We start from the raw sequence: 21,670 nt of genomic DNA, 5'->3' as shown, positions 1-21,670 counted from the left end.
GTGTGTCAGAAAAGGGAGATATACAAAGTGTGCACTGTTGGGGGGCCTCAAGGAACAGGGTTGGGAACCACTGGTCTAGGGCTTATTATCAACCTTCTCCGAGGCTGTGTTAATAATACAGTGTTGAATCTACAGGACTTTGTAAATAGTAAATACCTTTGCTTCTTTGTAAACTTTACAACTGATGTTAATTTTTTTTTTTTCACAAAGTGAATAAACATAAAAATGCCAATATTGAATCACTTGTTGTCACATTTCTTGAAAACTGAATTAAAACATTGAAAAATCGAAATTGTTTAATGTAGAAACAGCCAACAGGAAATTGTGTGTGGTGTAAAAACACACATTCAGAAAAGAACATGAAGGTGGATGGTGACAGGACTTTGAATAAAGTTTAGAGCAACACAGTACAGTAATAAAATCTTTGATAGATATTTTCACGTTTAAACAATAAATATAAACAATGTAATATTCCATTCATTACTTCTGTATAGATTTATATATTAAGTTGCTCAAGCAAGTGGCAATAAATTTAAACATGGTTCTTTTCTTATGTGAAAAGGTAGTGTCACAAACATTTTAAATTAAAACTTACCATCCACACCAACAGCCGAGGAAACTGCCTCCCATGCCTTTTCATTTGCACTCAAATCTTTGTACAAGAAATCCTGTGGGTCATAAAGAAGTTTGTGTTTTTCTACCTGCACGATGAGACGAGTGTCTTCCATTATGTTGCCTTGTTTTTCCAAATGTGATTTAAGGTGTAGTTCTCCGACCATCAGCCTGTCACGTGATTGTTGCTTTCTGCTGAGATGCGAGTGTCCCTCTCCCCCACACACCATATAACATAATGTGTAGTGTATTTCACATGAAATTGTTTTTAAGATATACTTCTGATCGCATTTGTTATTTTTGCAACTCCTGGTAATAGTGTGTTTTGGTTTTCTTTGCTTTACTCGGTGCTGAAAGTCATATGGTGACTGTGAAACACAGTAGACTTTAAGTATATGCATTTATGGTGATATTACTACATTTCCGTGTCAATCCATGTTCATTTTGACCATAAACAATGCGCTATCACTTTAATTCAGCGCATGCAGCACAACAAAAATAGACTTGTGCGGAAACGATTGCTGCACTGCTGCTTCTGCACCGCTCCTGCAACGCATTGCCATGCTGCACCCACATGCGGTCTGAATGCTCTAACCTGTTAACATGGGCACTGAAAAAATATGTACTGCATGTGCACTGCATACGCATTATGTGTGAAACGGCCATGAGGCTTCGGCAAAGCTGAATTAGAAGCTTCCCGTTTTTATTTATTTGGGGATTGGAGTTAATCCTTGTGAAATGTATGTTGTTTTATGGAAAGCTCTGTCTGAATATATAGTTATTCCCTCTGTCTGTGGTGTACTCGGGTAGGGATCCCGTTCTTGCATTTAGATCCTCACCAGCACACTTCCCTGGGCCTGGGAATGTCTTCAATATAGTAAGGAGATTCAGAGGGAGGAATGTAAAGAGCACATAATAATAGAGCTTTTGTTGTTTGATTAAGCTGTTTATTGATTTTGAGTCAGATATGGGATTCTTTTTTTTTGACTAGTTGGATATATTTATCAATTTCTCATTTGTGCCAAATGATTGTGCCCCCTGAATCTCTCCTACTTGTAATTTGTTCATGTTTTCGGGACGTTAAAGATATTTCACGATATTCCGGGGGACAAAGAGTGACCTCATCAGTTCTGCGCCATGTTTCCTGTAATATTATTATGTCTATGTTTGATACACTTTTCTTAAAATCCAGGGTTTTGGTTTTACATCCAAAACTGGATAAGTTAATGCCCTGGATGTTCCACAATGTGATTGTCAGTGGTTTCATGTGGTCAACAAACAATCTGAACAGTCCTCTAGAATAGAAACAACCCAACTTGAACCAGAGAGCATTCCAAAGATGGCCGACAGTGGACTGACTTGCTAGAAAGACTTTGGTTATATGTAATTTTTTAATGTGATCTTTAAGTTTCTTAGACATCCTCAAAAATATTCTGCCTCTTTTGTTCTTAGTTTAGTTTCCAATCATTAAAGTAGTGTTTGAGTCATAAAAACATACATTCTCTGGTAAAAATTTAAGTTACAGCAGGAGCTGAAATATTTTGCTGCCAGCTGCCATCAAAGTCTTTCTAGCAAGTCAGTCCACTGTCGGTCATCTTTGGAAAGCTCTCGGGAGGATATTTCCAGTCATGCCAGTGCAGCTCCTATCTACTTGAATGAGGAAAGATCCTAGTCTCAAAATGGCTGGTCAAGACTATGATCAAAGAACATATTTCAAATCAGCAGTAAAATCTGATAAGATTTTCATCTAAAAAAGGCAATAAAGACATGCCACTTTATTTATATGTTAGTATGTAATCAGATTTAAAAGACAGAAAACGCCACAATCCTCTCTGTCAAAAACACTTGAACTCAACCAATGAACCAATGCAATGAAGTTCAGATCAAGGCTGCGTCCGAAAGCTAAGAACGCTGCCTTCTGAGGGTGTACAAGGAGGTAGGATGAAAATAAGGTGCCTTTCAAACTGTTCTGAGACCAGTTTCCGTTCATATGTTGTTTAAGTCATTAACTGATTAGCAGCAAGTGAAATGCCTGAGATTCTGAATGCAGTGCAAGCTTTATGGCTCATTGATGCAGAAATCCAGATTATTCCAAAGAAAGTTTCAAAGCTTTCCCTGTACCTGCACTGGAAGATTCCTGAGATTCTGGAGACAGTAAAACTGTAAGTAGCACTGGTTATGTCTTGTGTTTTAATATACACAAGTTCAATTAATTGTGCAGTTTAAGTAGTGAAAATAGGTGCAGTTACATTTATGTTCTGTAGTGTGTTCAATATCTACAGTGGATAGAAACACAGGATTTCACAAGAATATACAGCTTTATCTGTACACAAATAACAGAATCTACTGCTTCAATAACACAAACATAGTGATAAAACTGCATGCAGAGAAGAAAATGTATAAGCATAACCCCTCACAAAATAGTGCAGATCCTGGAGGATTTGAGGAATTAAACTTGATAAGTGCAGTTTAGGACCTGAACGAAACACTAAACTCTCCAGCATGACACTAAAGTCCCAATAGTGCTTGGATTGTTTGGCTACACTTTAAAAGGTTTCAGTAATAAGTCATTAATAGTGTTGTGAATTCTCCTGTGATATCTGTAGGTTAGTTTGGTGGTAATCATCAGGATACTAACCCTAACACTAAGAACATTTGAACGTATTAATAATGATGTGATCTGATTCTCTCACTCTGTTTCTAAGATGATGAAAGGACTCGTGTTGTCTTCTTGTGAATGTCATTTCTCATGTACACACACAAAACACAATTTATTATTCTTGTGTCGAAATATGACGTGTCACTAACGCAAACGGCCACAGCACGGCACATTCCCTTAAAACAGATCAATGAGAGATGTGCTTTACTCTTACAGGAGCTGACGTCAGTATACAACGATGCTTTCAGACACATTTCATTTATATTTGCCTCAGAAGCTACAGAAGTTTTGGAGTGAATCTGCTGAAGTCTCACTCCTATTTCCAGATACAAGCAAGAGTTTGGATATTTGTCAATGACGGATTAGGATTTATTAAGGGCTATTTTAAATATATATATATATATATATATATATATATTAATATTTGAACAGTTTTGTACTCAACACTGTTAATTAAAACTTTCATTCAAATTAGTTTAAAGTTAATCTATTCTTGACCCTTAAAAAAGTAATGTGTTGTGACCATAATATTTATTTAAAATAATGTGTTTCCTTAACATTTATAATATTTTAGGGTTATGTAACCCTAACGTCATTAGTAGTACAGTAAAGTGTTTTTAAAAATAAGTTTACACTGTTTATTTTTAATCTGAAAAGTATGGATACTGAGAGAAATTTGTACTCAATTAAAAGTCCAAGTATCTAGCCAAAAACATACTTGAGTTAGATACTTAAGTATCTAAAAATTAAAAAGTAACTTTTTTCCAAGCTAGAATGAAATCAAGAGAGAAGATTGTGAGAGAAGACGATGTTAAATTTGATTGGTTTGTTAAATCACCTTTTTACTGTCTCTGATGACTGTCATATTTCTCCCCCAGTGGCATTCACAACCTGGTCATAGAATCATGTTACAATAACTACATTTTTGTATAATGATTTTATGTGGCCTGTTGTGCGTAACATGGCAATATCCTGGTGAAATGAACATTAGAGGCACTAAAACAACGACTTTTATCCTCTTTCACTCTAATCATTAGTAAAACGGCAGATTATCAGTTCATAAACACTTACTTTCCTCACACAATGCTGTCTTATGACATATAAACACTTGTACTATAGCACATGACTCATTTTAATGTTTGCATTACATAATAAACTACATTTACAAGCTTGTTTAAGTGTGATCTATTGTGCGGTAGTTCAACTGATGCCACAAAATGACGTGGTTGTGTTTTTCATCTCACATTTGCTCTTTATGACACTATCAATTAGGTTTAAGTTTAAAGTGTAATGTTGGGTCTGGGTATCTCAGCGAGTATTGACGCTGACTATCATACCTGAAGTCATGAGTTTGAATCCAGGGTGTGCTGAGTGACTCCAGCCAGGTCTCCTAAGCAACCAAATTGGCCCGGTTGCTAGGGAGGGTAGAGTCACATGGGGTAACCTCCTCATGGTCGTGATTAGTGGTTCTCGCTCTCAATGGGGCGTGTGGTAAGTTGTGCGTGGATCGTGGAGAGTAGCATGAGCCTCCACATGCTGTGAGTCTCCGCGGTGTCATGCACAACGAGTCACGTGATAAGATGCACGGATTGACGGTCTCAGAAGCGGAGGCAACTGAGACTTGTCCTCCACCACCCGGATTGAGGAGAGTAACCGCGTCATCACGAGGACCTACTAAGTAGTGGGAATTTGGCGTTCCAAATTGGGAGGAAAGGGGATAAAAAAAAAAAAAGTTTAGAGTTGGGAGGTCCGTTTTGTTGATTTAAATCTCAATAGAACATTAACTCTTAACCTCATCTGTTCGGGAGAATGGTGTTGACTAACAAAGGTTTACTAAAGTAATCCCAAGCCCATGTTCATGATATCCATTACAGATGAAGGATGTTTTTTAAGACAGTGACATCTGAGGGATCAGAGATCACGCACATTCAGAAGTGGTTTTCGTCTTGCCCTTCACTGAGATTTGACCAGATTCCTTGAATCTGTTAACTATATTGTGCAATTCCAGTTTGTCTTTGGGGAACATTATTCTCAAAGTGATGGATTATTTGCTGAAGCATCTGTTGGCAAATTGACAAGTCTCAAATGATCCTTGCTCTTGAAGGACTAGGCTGATTTTGGAGACTCCTTATATACTATGACACGATTGCCTCACCTGTTTAACCTCTCCTGTTTTACATCGCCTTGTTATTTTAACTCATCAAATTGTTTATTAGTCTTAAATTGCCCCTGTGTCAACTTTTTAGGAGTGGGTTGCAAGCATCTGATTTGAAATTACTGTACATTAAAAAAAAAAAGAATTCACAGGTTAAACATCATATAATGTGTAGTTGTAGAGCTTTCAATATAGCACAGTATGAATATAATTTACAAATCTTTTTGTTTTTATTAGCATTTTTCATACTGTCCCAACTTTTTCAGAATTGGGGTTGTCTATATGTATATTTGCAATGTGAATGATCATTTTTGACTTCATAGTTGTCTAATCTGTAGAAGAAGCAGGCGTTTAGAATAAAGTTTAGGACAAAAGCTGTCAGTGTTTCTCACTTCATGCTCACTTCTCGATCTGACACTGAGCTCCTGTTGATGTGTTTGCCTTGAATAAATATAATACAGTCTCTCAGAAGACACATTTGATTGAGCTGAAGTGACGTGTGTTAGTGTGGCGGTGTATCGTGAGGATTACTGAAGCTGCTCAGACTCGTTTAAAGATGTCTTCAGACAGAAAGGTGCTGCTGTGTCGTTTCGACCCTCCGGTCTGTTTACATTCTTTCTGCAGGATGAAAAATAAACGGAAAGAACAGATTTTCATCTTTCTCCTCTTCTCACTCTGTGTGTGTACTGGTTACTGGTTAATGTAAGTTAGTCTTTGTCTAATCAGCTTCACAATTGTGATTGTTTCAGTAATCCTGTAAGTACAATTGAAACACTGAGTGTGTGATTGAAAGAGAACAGAGCTGTACTTTATAAATGTGTTAATGGGTTATTTGTCATTTGATAAAACAGTACAAATAAGTAAAACATTTTTTTTAAATCAAACTAATTTTTAATTGGCTTGTTAATTTTCTGAGGCTGTTTGCTCTGGTCTATATGATTATTGTGATTTTATTTTATTTTTTGAATATGTTATAAACCTGTTGATGCATTATGTTGAAAATGTTTGAAGAACATTTCTGTTATTTGAACCTAAGTTAGAGATTTGTATTTGTTTGTATTTCTATGATAATGGAGCTGGCAGTAACAATGGAAACATGGCTTTATTCAATGTTGCAGAAGACACGCCTGTCGCTTAGTATTCACACTCACCTCAACTGTGAATTCTGAATAAACACTATGAAAATATTTGGTCAAATAAGGACTTTTGAAGAATAATAAACAAAAAAATATGCTGAAGTGTTCACAGAAAACTGATTAAATGTGTCATAATGAGCTGAGCACAGAAGAACTTTGATCTCGATGAATCTGCTTTTGTCTTGTGCAAGAATTATCTTTCATTTTTTATAACAAATAATTATTCACCTGATCAATGCAAATATCATTAACAGGGATTTGAAGTTTAGAAATAAGATAATTTCAGATGATACATACACACATCTACGGTATACTGTGTTTGAGATCATTTGGTCTAATTGTGATTTACTCACTTTATTCTTCCACAGGAAGTCATGTGTACACACTGAATGGCTCTGACCCAGAGGGGTTTCCTGACCAATGGAAGATTTTGGAAACCTCTGTTAAAATAGTCATTATTTTTGCAGTTTCGTTTAAAATCATTAGTGGTGCAGAAATTACATACTTTTCTTTTAAACCTGAAGTGTGTTACTTTTTTGGTGTTAAACTAATTTCTCCTATTCCAGCCTAACATGCAGAGACAAATATAAGTGAACCATTTGTAGGTTCAATCCCTTAAAAACTCTAAACACTGTGTCTCTGTGGCACTATAAATATTCCTCTTTGTTTTGAGCGACTTGTCTCAAGAGAGACAATAATATTACTCAACCAATGGCATTGGTTTGGGCGGGACTATCTGTCTGATCAATCAATGGCGTGTTCAGAAAATTTTGCAATTTTGTTCAGTGGCACAGAAATTGTACACTACAGCTTTAAGAAATAGTACTTCTAGCCTTTGACAATTGATTTGTATAAACTATAATTTTTGAAGTCCCATGGTCATCACATAATGGGTTTCCATCCAACTATTTTTGCCCAGATTTTAAATGTGCTCTTAAGAAAACCTGAATGGAAATGCTTGATATGCGCAGAAAATCTCAAAAATTGCTTAAAAGTTTATGCGCTTGGATGAGGTGGATTTTCTAGTTTTGCATAAGTCAGAATGCACATTAAGATGAAACGTTTATAAGCCCTTATTACGTGAGATATAAAACTTATTCTGTGGTGACTCCTGGCAGCATTTAATAAAACAAATTATGATTTCTCAGATCCTGCAAATTCAGCTCTCTCTGAAGCAAAGAGGTCAATCAGCTGTTCCATCATGACACTGTTCCTCAAGCAATAATTGCATTGATTCACATTTTCTCAAGTCAAATTGTTATAAATGCACTTTCAAAATGCAAAACATTTAGATATTGCTGATATTTCTCTCATACTCCAGTGACCGGTTGCTTATCTACTCACCACATTTAAAGCTCTGTATGGTCACTTGTACCTCAATATTTAGTTGATTTGATTCATTCAAACACTCCTGCTCCACCGCTCAGGTCTTCTCAAGACAAATCACAAGAGTTCAAAAGACTCGTTCAGAAGACTCACAGGTCTTCAGTGCTCAGAGACTTTATTCACAGTAGTGCCATCTTTGATTTTTGATGTGAATAAAAGTGAGAATGTGAGGGATAAATGTATCATCTCTTCAATGGCAAGCACTGTATGAAGCTCCCAGATCACATCTCATTTTACACAACTTTATGGAGTTTATTGTCTACTGAAATTTAGTGGAAAGATATTTCTTTTTTTCAATGTTTGATTAGTGGAATGATCCAAAACACTTTAAACAACAGTACAACATGTTGAAAAGACTTAAGACTCTGTCCTTCAGTCTCTTGTACTTCTGTGAATAAAGTCCATACAGAATTCTCTTTCCAGTATCTTTGTGAAATATCAAGTCTCCATACTTCTGTTTACTCAATGTTACTGAAATGTTTATGTTGTTTGTCTCTCTCCTGTTATTCTCAATAATCTTTTTTGTTATACCTTTGTTGTTCTGTTGTGTAGGGTTAGCTCTTTCTTTTGCTGTATTCATTTGCATTGTGAAGCGGCGCTAAAGAAATAAAAAATATTATTATTATAATATATTATGTATAATGTGTTTCAAAACATCAACAACAACAACAGTTGAGTTAAAAATGTTTTTGAAATGTTTTGTTTCTGACTAGTTCTTTTAACTTATTATCACACGTATGTGCAATTTGTCTGGTTAAATCTAATTTCTTCAGGTGTTGGAAAAAGTTTGAGTGTTTATCACAGATGCTAATGATGAAAAGCCACAGTTTTTAAATTTCCCATTCATCGTGGATGTCCCTGAAGTAAGAATGAAAATGCAGTTTGGAAATAGACAGATATTGCCATATTAAATATGAATAATAAGAATGTTTGAGCCATAAACAGAATGTTGAAGTGATTTGTGTTGAAGGACGCGGCGTCAGGCAGCAACATCTTCAGAGTTCAGGCTGTTGATCGAGACCTCAGCTCGGGAGGAAGTGTCACATTCTTCCTGCAGGTGAGACATGACAACTTCCTGCAGTGTCAGCGCTCACAGTTTTTTGCTCTTTTTTCAGTTTGGGTTTATAACAGAGGATTTTGTTATTCTCTAACATGAACATTTACTCGGCTGAAGTTCACGCTGTGTTGATGCAGCGACTCTGAAGCACAAATAAATGACTTCAGCTCGTCAAACAGACCGACACACTAAAGAACCATCAGTAAATGTGCAGCTACTGGATTACATTTTAATTACATTTATACAGGTATTGAGGGCTTAGTCTGGCTTACCTCTGCATATGGCTGCATGTCGCATGTGTCACCGTTACATTCACAAGGCATTTGAGGTCCTTCTGAAAATGAGGGAGGAATCTGTGAAATTGACATGTAAAGCAGTGACAGCAGTGAGACATCATGTAAAATAATGTTGTTGTTGTTGTTGTTTTTAAACCAAAGCATCTACAGGATATTTGTAAAGTTGAAAATGAATTTGTTACACCGCAGAAATATTTAAATGAACAAACCAATAATCATCACAACCTGAACTCAGTGAACACACAGTTCTCAGTTAGTTAGTTAGTTAGTTAACCCTTAACAGCTCCAGTCAAAACCTCAGCATGTTTAATGACACCAGGGTGTTGAATTCAGATCTAAACAATTCATTAAATTCAGAGAAGTTGCTCTGAAAATCTGATTCATTGCAGTCATGATCTTATTGTTTCAAATAAATCTCACCATTTTCTAATCAATGTTTAATAAGTTTGAGATGTGTAGTGTTGGTTTTGAGCAAAATGTATTGTTGTTTGCAGCCAAAATGTGTTAGTCATGAGAATCAAGTGTTATTTCATTTACAGTCTACTCTCAACACTATGTTCACCATCGATGGTCACAGTGGAGTTCGGCACATTAAACCGGGTGAATTGCTGGATTATGAACTCTCCAGGAATCATTTTGTCACTGTAGTTGCAAAGGTGAGTGACAAACTCAAAAGTATGAAAATCCTTTATGATAGTCTGAGATGAGACTTCAATACAGAGTTTGAATTAAAATGAGGGTTAGGATTCAAGAGTTAGAGAGTCTTAAATCACACAGGCCAGTAAATAGACTTACAGATGAATGTCAGTGGGCAGGGTGACCCAGGGTGAAATAGAGTACAATGAATATCAGTGGTTTTGTGGCAAGGATGGAGGATCTAAATGCAGCTTTTAATGTAAACAAAAGGTGAACAAGGTAACTCAGAATAAAATGAGAAGAAAAAAAAAAAAAAAAAAAAAACACAGGGAACCAGATCCAGAACATGACAATACATGTGAAGACTGACAAAGAAAACAGAGAAAACAAGGGCTTAAATACACAGGGGCAAACAAGGGAACGAGGAACACCTGGGGGGACGACAATCAGGATCAAACTAACAGGAACGAGGAGCTAAACAAGAATTTCAAAATAAAAGTCTAAGCAAAAACAGGGAATACATGACAGGTTTGTTTACTTGAAATTCAAAAGTTATTGTGAAAATGTAGAGATTAAAGCAGAAGTGTCACCAAACAGAATTGCAAAAGTAATCTCTGTTTTTAAACAGATTCCAGAAATCTCCCCCGGCTTCCATTGGATGTTCTAACATATAGTCCCACCCCAAAATCACGCCATTGGTTGAGTCAGTATTGTTGCGTCGGCCTGAAGTTTTGAAAGTCACAATGTTTATAGTTTTGGTTAAATTAGCATATGAATGGCTTACTTATAGTTGTCTCTGCACATTTAGATGGGATAGATGAAAGAATTTTAACTTTGAAAAAAATACAGACATCAGCTGTACTGTAAATGTTAAATATTTTCTCATTTCCAAACTAAAGATTTTTGTAATTTTTCAGTCTTTAACAGACATGTCTTCGTAAAATTCTTTCATTAAAAAAGACGCTCATCTACATCTCGAATCTCGACTGTGTGCATTCGTTATCTCTTCTGTGTTTACATGGATTATTGCATCAATCGATCAGGAACCACCACAACAACAGCAAATCATTACATGAGGGATTCACATCAATCTCAAACCCTCAAGAACCACAACCACAACAACAACAAACAGACAATTGCGGTAAGTCATGGCATGTGCTCATGTTATTGCCTCAAGCATTGCATGCCACATGTTTACTATAGCTTCTTCCGTCAGCAGTGAGGGATTCACATGTGATAAATGTAAGGAATTAGCCAGGCTGACGGAGAAGTTTAACGAGTTAGAGACCCGCATCCAAACGCTAGTGGAGGTCAGTGAGAAAGAGAAGCCGGTAGATACTGTTTCGGATGCGGGTAGAACTGCGAGCAACACACACACTTTGGTTCTGGCTATAGAGCCCCCACAGCAGGGCATTTGGGTGACGTCTCGGCAGCATACTCGTTCAGCAAAGCGACACCACTCTCCCGTTCCTGATAGGATTTCCAATCGATTCTCCCCACTCAGAAACGCTCCCACTGAGAATCATGTTGAAAGAGCCCTAATAATTCGTGATTCTATTGTAAGGAACATGGAAATAGAGACTCCAGCCACTATTGTTAAATGCATTTCCGGTGCCAGAGCGTCTGATATCAGATCAAATTTACAAGTGCTGGCTAATGATTTTCTAAAATTGTTATTCATGAAGGCACTAACGATGTTCGGCTTCGCCAATCGGAGATCACTACAGATAATATTAAAATATAAAACTAATACAAAACTTGTGTGAACTTGCAAAAATTATGTCAGACACTGTAATATGCTCTGGTCCCCTCCCTGCTCATTGTGGTTTATAGTAGATTAGTGTCACTGAATGGCTGTATGTCTGAGTGGTGTCCTGAGAATAGCATAGGATTCATAAACAATTGGAAGAGTTTTTGGGGAAGACCTGACCTGCTATAGAGAGACGGACTCCATCCCTCCAGGGAAGGTGCCGCTCTCCTCTCTAGTAATTTGGCTCATAGTCTTAATAATGATATTATCTGACTAACTGGGGCCCAGGTCAGGAAGCAGACAAACTGGTTAATCCGAACGTTTGCTAGCTGCCTTGAGATGTCACGAAGGTCACATAAACTACAACACATAGAGACTGTATCACCTAGATATCATATAGAGACTGTGTCTGTTCCCCGAACTACCAAACACAAAACTGTCACTAAATCATTTAGAAAAAATATGATTATGGTCAAACTTGAAAATAACAACAACAAAGAAATTGAAGATAAGCATAATTTAAAGGTTGGGCTACTAAACATTAGATCTCTTTCAACCAAAGCACTAATTGTAAATGAAATTATTACAGATCATAGTTTGGATGCGCTCTGTTTGACTGAAACCTGGCTTAAACCGGATGAATATATTAGTTTAAATGAATCTACTCCCCCAGGTTATTGTTATAAACATGAGCCTCATCTGAAGGGTCGAGGAGGAGGTGTTGCTACAATTTACAGTGAAGTTTTTGGTGTTACTCAGAGGACAGGATATAAGTTTAAGTCTTTTGAACTAATAATGCACCGTCAGATACAAATAAAAAAATCTCTGTCATCTTTTGCCCTTGCTACAGTATATAGATCACCTGGGCCTTATTCTTATTTCCTTGGTGAATTTGCAATTTCTTCCATCACATCTAATAGTTACTGTAGATAGAGCTTTAATTGTTGGTGACTTCAACATTCACATAGATAATTAAAATGGCACATTGGGATTAGCATTTATTAATATTATCAATTCTCTTGGAGTCAGACAGAATGTGACAGGACCAACTCATCGCCATAATCATACGCTAGATTTAATTCTGTCAAATGGAGTTGATGTTGATACTACAGAAATTCTACCGCAGAGCGATGACATCTCAGATCATTACCTCATCTCTTGTTTGCTGCAGTCAGCTAATGCCACGCTATCAGTCAGGTAGAACTATTATTTCAACTACTAAAGATAGCTTCACTAATAATCTTCCAGATTTATCGCATATACCAAGTAAGCCAAAATGTCTAGAAGAACTTGATGTAATAACAGAAAATATAAATACAGTCTTCTCTAGCACTCTTGATAGTGTACCCCCCCCCCAAGGTACAACGATCACACTCATGCTCTAAAGAGAGCAGCTCGGAAAATGGAGCGCAAGTGGAAAAATACAAAATTACAGGTATTTCGCTGTGCATGGAGGGATAGTGTCTGTAGCTACAAACAAGCACTAAAAGCTGCCAGGTCAGCATATTTCAGCAAACTCATAGAACATAACCACAACAATCCTAAGTGTTTATCCAGTACTGTGGCAAAATTGGTTAGGAATAAAGCATCAACTGAACCAGATATTCCGTTGCAGCACAATAGTAATGACTTCATGAATTTCATTACTGATAAAATTGAAATAATCAGAAATAAAAATGGAATTATGCAATTGTCTGTCACAGCACCTCAGAAAACAGTGTCTCATAATTTTCCTCATGAGCAACTTCAATACTTTGCTGTCATAGGTCATGAAGAGCTAACAAAACCTATCAAAACATCTAAAGCCACAACATGTATGTTAGATCCAATACCAACTAAGCTCTTAAAAGAGGTATTCCCTGTAATCTCAGAACCTCTTCTTAATATTATTAACTCCTCACTATCCTTAGGACATGTCCCAAGAAACTTAAAAATGGCAGTTATCAAACTGCTTATTAAGAAGCCACAACTTGATCCTGGAGGATTGGCTAATTATAAACCAATTTCAAATCTCCCATTTATGTTGAAAATACTAGAAAATGTAGTGTCCTCACAAATATGTTCATTTCTACAGAGAAATAGTATATATGAAAAATTTCAGTCAGGATTTAGACCCCATCACTGTACAGAGACTGCACTTATCAGAGTCACAAATGACTTGCTCTTATCATCTGATCACTGCTGCATTTCTCTTCTAGTGCTTTTAGATCTTAGTGCTGCCTTCGACACCATAGATCACAACATTCTCTTGAATAGGTTGGAGAATTATGTTGGCATTTGTGGACTTGCATTAGCATGGTTTAGGTACGATTTATCAGACCACTACCACTTTGTCTGTGTAAACGAGGAATTGTCAAACCAAACAAAGGTAATGTATGGAGTGCCACAGGGATCAGTTTTAGGGCCTCTGCTTTTCTCCTTGTATATGCTTCCCCTGGGAGATATTATCAGGAATCATGGAAAAAGTTTCCACTGTTATGCCGATGATACACAACTTTATATTTCTTCTAAACCTGATGAAATTTCACAATTCTCCAAATTAGCAGAGTGTATCAATGAAATCAAAGATTGTATGGCCAGAAATTTTCTTCTACTCAATTCCAACAAAACAGAGGTACTAATTATTGGACCAAAATTGGACCAATATATTTTTTTAAATTATTAAAAAAAATATATATATTATTAAAATTTATTAAAAATTATTTAAAAAAAAACCTCAAAAAGTAAACTGCTAAAGTATAATTTAACTCTCGATGGATGTACTGATACATCGTCCTCTACAGCGAAGAGCTTACGTGTTATAGTTGATACCAATCTGACCTTTGAAAATCAAATTTCCAATGTTTGTAGAACAGCATTCTTCCACCTCAGTAATATTGCTAAGTTACGACACATGCTCTCTGTTGCTGATGGCAAAAAACGAATTCATCCGTTCATTTCAATTTGCTTATCAAGCATACAGGTCTGTGGATGATGCAGTCAACATGGGATTGCATCATATCCTGCAACATCTGGACAGACCAGGGACATATGCAAGGATCCTTTTTGTGGACTTCAGTTCAGCTATCAACACCATCATCCCAGCTATAATCCAGAATAAATTACACCAACTCTCTGTTCCCATGTCTATCTGTCAGTGGATTACCAGCTTTCTGATGGACAGGCAGCAGCTTGTGAGACAGGGGAAACTCACTTCCAGCACCTGTACAATCAGCACTGATGCCCCCCAGGGATGTGTGCTCTCCCCACTACTCTTCTCCCTATACACCAATGACTGCATCGCCAAGGACCCCTCTGTCAAGCTCCTGAAGCTTGCAGATGACACCACTGTCATCGGCCTCATCAGAGATGATGATGAGTCTGCATACAGAAGGGAGGTTAAACAGCTGGCTGTCTGGTGCAGTCAAAACAACCTTGAGCTGAACATGCTCAAAACGGTGGAGATGATAGTGGACTTTAGGAGGAACACCCCAACACTGATCCCCCTTACCATTCTAAACAGCACTGTGGCAGCAGTGGAGTCATTCAGGTTCCTGGGCACTACCATCTCACAGGACCTGAAGTGGGAGACACACATTGATGCCATTGTTAAAAAGGCCCAGCAGAGGTTGTACTTCCTTCGCCAGCTGAGGAAATTCAACCTGCCACAGGTGCTGCTGATACAGTTCTACTCAGCAGTCATTGAGTCTGTCCTCTGCACTTCAATAACTGTCTGATTTGGTTCAGCTACGAAATCAGACATCAGAAGACTACAAAGGACAGTTCCGACTGCTGAGAGGATTATTGGTTGCCCCCCCCCCTTCAAGAACTATACACTTCCAGAGTGAGGAAAAAGGCTGGAAAAATCACTCTGGACTCCACTCACCCTGCCCACTACCTTTTTGAACTGTTGCCTTCTGGCCGATGCTTCCGAACTCTGAGCACCAGAACCGTCAGGCACAGGAATAGTTTTTCCCCTCAGTCTATCCATCTCATGAACAGTTAAATTGCCCCATTGAGCAATAATTATGTGCAATACACAGTTTAGTCTTTCTTATATTTATCTAACACATCCAACCTCTTCTGCTATTTCATTCCTTTGGAAAAAAAAAAACATTTGCACTGTACAAAACAGATTTGTATTTACACTGTACATAACAGATTGTATTAGATTTGCACTACCCATGTGTATGTGTGTATGTCTGTATGCATGTGTATAATTAGTTATTATTTTTTAATTTTTTTATTATTATCTATGTCTTGCTGCTGTTTTTGTATTGTTTTTGTATTGTTGTACACTGGAAGCTCCTATCACCAAGACAAATTCCTTGTATGTGTAAGCATACTTGGAAATAAAGCTCATTCTGATTCTGATTCTGATGACCTCAAGATTAGATTATTGTAATGCATTACTGGGAGGATGTCCAGCAAGTTCAATAAATAAACTTCAATTGGTTCAAAATGCAGCAACCAGAGTGCTGACTAGAACCAAGAAATATGATCATATTAGCCCCATTTTATCATTGTTACATTGGCTACCTGTTAAATTTTGTATTCATTTAAAAATTTTGTTAACCACGTACAAAGCTTTGAATGGTCTAGCTCCGCAGTACTTAAGTGACCTTCTACCACGCTATATTCAGTCACGTTCATTACGATCATACAATTCTGGCCTGTTAATTGTTCCTAGAATATAAAAATCCACAAAAGGTGGTAGATCCTTTTCATATTTGGCTCCTAAACTATGGAATAGTCTCCCTAACACTGTTCAGGATGCAGACACACTCACTCAGTTTAAGTCTAGACTAAAGACTCATCTATTTAGCCAGACATACACCTCATTCATCCATCAACTCACAATTAGGCTGCTTTAGTTAGATCTGTTGGAACCAGAAACATTTATCATAAACATTTCTCATAATCAATAACTCTGCAATAAATTGAATGGCTTCTATGCTAACATTATTCTATTTGTTTTGATTCATATCCCGAGGTTACCAGAGCCGGCCCAATCCAGCTCCATTCCTGCTTCGTGTTGGACTCCACTGCTACGTGTCGCTTAGTGATGACTAACTGCAGCCAGTGCCAGCCAGACATTTCAGTCTTTTACGATGGACTACAGAGGATGAACTGATGCCAACTCGCCAACACGTAGCAAGGTGTGCCGGGGTGACCTATCAGCCTGTGCCACAGAGTTTCCTAACTGAACTTAATTTGTCATTTCATATTTTTTTATTTTATTTTATTTTTTGTCAGCACATTTGCGCTGTTGCAGTGTCGACCCGTAGATGCTGGCACAAGCTGACGGCACACCCTAGACAGTTTAGGCGATGACAAGCACAGCACAACTAACAGCATACCCCAGCAACCACCTGAGCAATTGTATGATCAACTGAATCCAAAATACATTGCTTGAGTATTCAGAATAAACTGAACTGGTCTTAGATACATGCTGCTGAAATCCAACATTCCATTCTATTAGACAGCCGACAAGGTAACTTGGGTGCTGATGTGATCTTGCTCTGGCTTTGAAGAGTGCTGGTGTATGCTTCTGCATACAGAGTCCCTTCAGTAGACATATTTGCTTCACTGCAGGTGAACCATGACTCGTCATAGGTTATCCATTTTCCGTTAGGAAGAGAGGGTCATAAAAGGAGGCAGAGTTCGGGTCACAGGTCCGGAGACATGTGAAGAGAGGGCAGAACTGTGTTAGTTTGGATTAGGCAATAGGTGATCCTTATTAAAGTACAGGAGAAGTAAATAAGTGAAGATTTTTTATTTTATTTCTTTGTAGATGCTGCAGTTGTGGCACCTTGACAGCACATTTGCACTGCTTGCAGTGTCGTGAGAGGTTTAATTGCTCGGCCTAAAGATGCTGCAGTTGCGGCACCTGAACAGCAGGTTGTACTCAGCAGACCGAGTAGATGACAGGCATAATGAATTATGATTGGACACCACTGATTATGAATTAAGAAGTGTAAACCACAGAGGGAATTTTCTTTTATTTAATATCTTATACTGAATAGTAGGTGCAATCATGCGATACAGCCTCCGACCCTATATTGGTATGAATTTGTTGCTGCAGTACACAAGCGTTATGTCTTTCAAACCTTAGAATGCCTGTTGTGTGTGAGTGAGCCTAGATGATACATACCGATTTATGCAAATCTAATGTACGCCTAACTAAAATGACAGACATTTATTTGACCATGCAAATAAAGTCATCATATCAACAGAATCTTATGACATAACTGGATGTTTAAAATGCCAAGCATGCAAAATACATCCTTACGTCCAATTACTGCATGCCTGCTGATTTTGATTTAATGATAGACTGAAACCATTTGTGGAAGGAAGCTTCCATAATAGTCGGTCTGATATTACTGTGAGAGAGTCCGAACAGTATTTCTCTGGAAGATGCCTAGCAGCAAGGTTTTCTGCAAGGGAAGACTCTAGACTGACACTGAAAAGGTGCAATAGAAACTTCATCTAAAACAGTGGTTCTCAACTGGGGATGAGGACCCACTAAGGGACCTCGGCACACTTCCAGGGGCCTCAAGATCTTTAAAATTATTTAGATTGGAAGATTATCATGATTTAAATTTTTATACAATTATAAAACTTACAGAAAATTCTAAAATTAATACTCCCTTCAACAACTTGCTTTAATGAAGAATATACTGTTCTAAACGTTCTGGAGTACAAATTATAATGATTAATAGTTTGAATCTATTGTCGATAGTAGTTTCTTTCATTAAAACTTGAAAACAGGCTTTGTCATAATTACAGTAGAAATACAGGTAATATCTAATAATAATAAAATACCCTACATTGAAGGCCTTTGAATATGTTCTCTGACAGTGGGGGGCCTTGAAGTCAAAGGGTGGAGAACCACTGATCAAAATACATTCAGGTTAATTTTTAAACAGATTAATGGTATTCAGTGGGCATGCATGCATTTATACATCAATTACTTTGCAACAACTGATGATGACCATTATGCTTTAAAATATAAAATCAAATATGCTTATATGACAGTTTAAAGCTGCTCTGAAGCTGCCATCATTTAGGCAAAACAGAGTAAAAAACTTACACCGAGGCTGAGTTTGTACAGTAGAGAGACTATTCCAAGGCATTTTAAAACAAATGATTAAAAGCAATTCTGTTCGCTTGAAACTGATTTGTGCAGGTACAGAGCAGGCTTAACACAGCTATGTAAAGACACACTATATTGCCAAAAGTATTCGCTCACCCATCCAAATAATTGAATTCAGGTGTTCCAATCACTTCCATGGCCACAGGTATATAAAATGAAGCACCTAGGCATGCAGACTGCTTCTACAAACATTTGTGAAAGAATGGGCCGCTCTCAGGAGCTCAGTGAATTCCAGCGTGGTACTGTGATAGGATGCCATCTGTGCAACAAGTCCAGTCGCTACTAAATATTCCACAGTCAACTGTCAGTGGTATTATAACAAAGTGGAAGCGATTGGGAATGACAGCAACTCAGCCACGAAGTGGTAGGCCACGTAAAATGACAGAGCGGGGTCAGCGGATGCTGAGGCGCATAGTGCGCAGAGGTCGGCAACTTTCTGCAGAGTCAATCGCTACAGACCTCCAAAGTTCATGTGGCCTTCAGATTAGCTCAAGAACAGTGCGTAGAGAGCTTCATGGAATGGGTTTCCATGGCCGAGCAGCTGCATCCAAGCCATACATCACCAAGTGCAATGCAAAGCGTCGGATGCAGTGGTGTAAAGCACGCCGCCACTGGACTCTAGAGCAGTGGAGACGCGTTCTCTGGAGTGACGAATCACGCTTCTCCATCTGGCAATCTGATGGACGAGTCTGGGTTTGGCGCTTGCCAGGAGAACGGTACTTGTCTGACTGCATTGTGCCAACTGTGAAGTTTGGTGGAGGAGGGATTATGGTGTGGGGTTGTTTTTCAGGAGCTGGGCTTGGCCCCTTAGTTCCAGTGAAAGGAACTCTGAATGCTTCAGCATACCAAGAGATTTTGGACAATTCCATGCTCCCAACTTTGTGGGAACAGTTTGGGGATGGCCCCTTCCTGTTCCAACATGACTGCGCACCAGTGCACAAAGCAAGGTCCATAAAGACATGGATGAGCGAGTTTGGTGTGGAAGAACTTGACTGGCCTGCAGAGAGTCCTGACCTCAACCCGATAGAGCACCTTTGGGATGAATTTGAGCGAAGACTCTGAGCCAGGCCTTCTTGTCCAACATCAGTGTCTGACCTCACAAATGCGCTTCTGGAAGAATGGTCAAAAATTCCCATAAACACACTCCTAAACCTTGTGGAAAGCCTTCCCAGAATAGTTGAAGCTGTTATAGCTGCAAAGGGTGGGCCGACGTCATATTAAACCCTATGGATTAAGAATGGGATGTCACTTAAGTTCATATGCGTCTAAAGGCAGGTGAGCGAATAAAAGCTTGAATTGTCTTCTAGAAAAACGAATATAAAATTGATCTCGTTACCTGCTAAAATCTCCTACGAATGATGGTGGTATGCTGCTGCAGAAGAAATCATACAGCTGTAGATTAAGGATTTGTCGCTGCCAAAAGAACGGTGTGACATCAAGATCAGCTGAAGGACCCCTGCGGTCCCTGCAGGTGATGCTGGAGATCTTTTATATACTCTTTGATGACATATCTGAAGAAAGATCTTTATCTCTTCTCCAGCTTAGCGCCCATAGTTGACGGTAGACTGCTGCATTAGCTGAATTAGTAGGCTCTCTTTATAAGGGCTCTGGTGATAGCTGCCTGTGATTCTAATTGTAATTTCTAAAATAATGCTATAAAATAATGCTGTCTTGCTCAACTATGAGGTCTTTCGATAACATAATCGCTTCGTCAGCTGCAGTTTATATGTTGCGTTTAGTGGCAGCATGGGTAGATTTGCGTCACCGTTGAGATGTTAACACTCAGTCTAGTAGGCTTGGGCATGCCCAGAAGATGACGTTTCCTTCAGTGTGTTTGTGGATAGGGATTCCAGGATCTCATACGATACTCGATCAGCTCCCCGATCTTTTAGGAAAAAGGTGCACTCTGGGTCTGAAGCTCGAGATGAGGCATGGAGGTGGGAAAACAAGGAGAAAATAGCGAAAATGATGACTGCAGGAGGCTTGAGAAACGCTTTGTGTTATCATGCTGCTGCAGCTGCACTGCTACGAATTGTAGGCGGGTTATATATCATTTGATGAGGAAAAGGGGGTTCTGAATGGTTAACACAGCAAGGTGTGCCAGGGTGACCTATCAGCCTGAGCCACAGAGTTTCCTAACTGAACTTAATTTGTCATTTAATACAGGATGAACTTCAAAGACATTAGTCATTAATCTTACAGTTCTTACAAAATCTTTATTTAAACATTGGCCCTTAACACTTAGTTTACTCATTTTACATTTTAAAAATGACCTGCACTGCACATAAATAATTAATATTGGTCATTATATTCATGATGTTAGTCAGAGGGGAACTGGCCCCCACAGTGAGTCTGGTTTCTCTCAAGGTTATTTTTCTCCATTAATCAACATCTTATGGAGTTTTGTGTTCCTTGCCACAGTCGCCTTCAACTTGCTCACTGGGGATATAAATACAATTATTATTTAATTATTTATTATTAAACACAATTTACAATTACACAATGATGACTCTAAGACATTATAGATATTACAGTTTCATTTTCAGTTAAAGTATGATTTCCTGTAAAGCTGCTTTGAAACGATGTGCGTTGTGAAAAGAGCTATACAAATAAAAATGACTTGACTAAAGTATTTGTTCCACATGGAGCCCAATCAGAAGTTTCAATCAGAAAGTTTGAAAAGCATCAGCGCTGTTTATCTTATTTCAGGATGGTGGTGGTATATATGGTGGGAAATAACAAATTATGACTTCGACAGCCGTCATCAACGTGCTGGATACCCAAGATTCTCCTCCAGTGTTTGTTGGTACTCCATATTTTGGATTTATTTATGAAGTCTTCGTTTCAG

General features: G+C 38.1%; 1 pseudogene; it reads left to right on the top strand.

The window, feature by feature from the left end:
* Window positions 1-2,640: 2,640 nt before the first annotated feature.
* LOC127423234 (cadherin-related family member 1-like) overlaps window positions 2,641-21,670 on the top strand; it is a 28,938-nt pseudogene continuing 9,908 nt past the window's right edge.

The sequence above is a fragment of the Myxocyprinus asiaticus genome, chromosome 32 (assembly GCF_019703515.2).
Source record: "Myxocyprinus asiaticus isolate MX2 ecotype Aquarium Trade chromosome 32, UBuf_Myxa_2, whole genome shotgun sequence".
Classification (NCBI taxonomy): domain Eukaryota; kingdom Metazoa; phylum Chordata; class Actinopteri; order Cypriniformes; family Catostomidae; genus Myxocyprinus; species Myxocyprinus asiaticus.
This window is presented reverse-complemented; position numbering and strand designations above follow the sequence as displayed.